This window comes from Halyomorpha halys, unplaced genomic scaffold, assembly GCF_000696795.3.
Source record: "Halyomorpha halys isolate HHAL.00 unplaced genomic scaffold, Hhal_1.1 Scaffold394.1, whole genome shotgun sequence".
NCBI lineage: Eukaryota > Metazoa > Arthropoda > Insecta > Hemiptera > Pentatomidae > Halyomorpha > Halyomorpha halys.
Genome location: NW_027107850.1, coordinates 1,238,405 through 1,241,411, shown reverse-complemented (window position 1 = coordinate 1,241,411; position 3,007 = coordinate 1,238,405). Strand labels below are relative to the sequence as shown.

Genomic DNA, 3,007 nt, shown 5'->3' with positions numbered 1-3,007 from the left:
TAAAATTCCTGCGTAAGCGTAGGCACCATAACATAACTTCTACTTATTTGTATTCTTCACTGACACCCAATACTTATTTACTTACCATCTTCTCTAAAAATAAAATTATATTTATTTGATAGGTAAAATTATTAATATTATGATTTTCATTTCATTTTATTGTATCCTTATTTTATGGGAAAAGGCAATATTTAAAATTATTTTATATTTTCTCAAAATTTTGGCTTTTTAAGGAATGGTGAATGATACTTTGTTCTTAATACTGCCACATAGGGTATATTTAATGATATTTACTGTACTTTTAAGCATTGATTTCTATTTTACCTGGTTTAATATTAGAAACTAACATGGATTCTAATTTATATCAGATTTTGTATGTGTTTGTATGTAATGTACATATTTGTAAATAGACAAAGGATGTGTGTGACAGTTAACATAAAATGCGAACGTTTCTGAATATAAATTGATCAGTATTCATTATACACTTCATTATGTACAAGCTTTTTTCTTTTTTAACAAGTTATTTAATTATAAAGAATTATAAATATAAAAAAAAAAAATCTTTGAATAAATTTCTGCACCATTAAGATAATATAGTGACTTGAAACATTGAACGATATTGGAAGAAAGTACCCTGTAGCAGGAATTACAAGTGTCAATAATTGATAAGTCCTGTTTTATTAAAAGAATAAGGTTTATATATATATTAACTAGAGTAGTCACCAGCATTATAAAAACAAACAAAAAAAAAAACCTTTTTAGACCATGTTTCACTTTTAAAAACTAAGTTCCAAAACATCATAAATGGTAATTAAATTACAGATAGCTGTATCGAAACTTGCATTTAACATAATATTTAGTGGAATACTTTTGTTCACCAGTTAGCTGCTGGTATTTTTTTATTCTGTCCTTATCAGTTCACCTCGAAATCTGCAGTCCATCGTACCTGTAATCAAAATAGTTAATAATATTTAGAAAATTATTTTTTTCGAAATTGTATACAAGCATACATACGTTTTATATAAAATTTGAATCGCCTATAATCGAATGCAACTAAGCCTAAAACAAAAATACAAAAATGAGAAGATTTTTATACATATTTCTTTGACATAAGTATCTGTGATTAAATTTATAAAACAAATATTATTTGGAACTTTATTTTCTTAGATGATTGTATTTAATTACATAATTTAAAGTGGTTTAGGAGATGCTAGTAGTTTGATAGATCTAACTGAAAAATAATTTTTTTTAACTGAATATTTATGGTTTGTATTTAATAATATGACATTCAGTAGTCCTGGTGATGCCTTGATTTGGTAACATTAGATTTCCCAAATAAAAATAAAAGAACTCAGTATCTCTTATTTTTTTAATTTTAATTTTAAATAAATTTTGCATAACCTATGTAAAAAGCATATTATATACATCACATTGTTGCATTAAGATTGATATATGTTGGTACTAAATGATTATAACTAAGAAAAATTTATTTACATATATCTATTAATAAAAAATAGAAAAAGAAAAAAACTAGTAAAGAAAGAACCAATATAAGACAAGAAGAGTTAGGAAAAAACAAATAGATAAAATATAGTATAAAATAAATGGATGCACAGAATGAAGTAAATTACGTATTGTAAAGTATACGAAAAATAATAAATAAGTAAATAATTATTCTTATAATTATTATTATTATGAAAGGAATATGGTCCGGGTGCGGTAAAAAAAACAAAACAACTCAAATAGTAAAAATACACTATTTTAATGAGCCAACGTTTCGCCCCACGTTGCAGGGCTTCTTCAGGGCTAAAAAAGATACAAACACATAGTTACAAAAGGAAAACAAAAACATAAGTGTAAAATAACAGGGGTACAAAATGCAAAAAAGTAAGATATAATGAGAAAAATTAAAGGTAGTAAATAGTAAATGTAAAGGGTAATAGTAACAAATAGATAACAAAAGAAATATTAAAGAACATACAAATAAAGAGATGTAAAAAGAAAAAAGAATACAAATCAAATGATGAGACAGAATGCATACCTATTTTGACGGCAGTCAAAACAAAAATGACCGTTGGTAATGGGAGGAGTGGGGACGGCAGTAGTGCCACAATAACGAAACGTTGGCTCATTAAAAATAGTGTATTTCTACTATTTGAGTTGTTTTGACCGCACCCGGACCATATTCCTTTCATCTTTACACACGGTCAATCAATAATCTTCCAATTATTATTATTATTCTTATTAAGAATAAAGCTATTATGATGATAATTCTTTTATATTTAACCTATGATTTTTCCCCAATTAAGGGTACCCACTTTATGGGTGAGTGTGGGGGGGGGTTTAAACATGTTAACAATATGTATTTTGGTAGATCTTGAGGATTAATCAATAAGAAAATTATATTCACGGTTCACGACTTTATTGTTGACATAGTCATGTCATTTGTCTATTATAGTGTGTCCTACATTGATAGGATATTAGCCAACCACAGCCGCTTCTTCCTATTACCATGGACATGGCTAAAGAAATGGCACAAAGCGCTATCACTGAAGGAGCAGAGGAAAGGTGTAGAGTGGATAATGAGGGCAACAACTGGGCGGCATTACTAGACCCTAAGAAGCGCCCTCCATTGATTTAACCTAGACACTGCGGTGGCAGTGGTATGCTTCAGGTTGGCTATTGGACATGACTATCTGCGGCACCACCTGAAGAGGATAGGAGTGGCTGAGTCTTCAGACTGCGTCCTATGTATGTGGAAATGGTGAGATGACAGCCGATCACATCTTTACATATACGGAAACGGCGGACTTAACTTCAGACAGGAGTAACGTGAACAAAGCTAAACTACACTGGGCTGTACGAAATAAAATGGCAGAAATGTCTCCTTTGGCGTTGGAAAAAAAACATTGCTAGGATATGACTAAATATAGTTTGTGCCAGAACTGTCATTGCCTTGAGGACAAGAATGATCGACAAGATCCAAGAATCACAATATATATATATA

The 3,007-nt window shown here is 29.5% G+C and overlaps 1 long non-coding RNA gene across 1 annotated transcript in view; it reads right to left on the bottom strand.

The window, feature by feature from the left end:
* Positions 1–751: 751 nt before the first annotated feature.
* Positions 752–3,007, bottom strand: part of LOC106682180 (uncharacterized) — a 5,010-nt gene continuing 2,754 nt past the window's right edge. The window contains exons 3-4 of the long non-coding RNA XR_001343379.3: positions 1,015–1,059; positions 752–946 (exon numbers count right to left, since the gene is read on the bottom strand). This is a non-coding gene — a long non-coding RNA (uncharacterized lncRNA). The remainder of the gene's footprint in view (positions 947–1,014; positions 1,060–3,007) is intronic.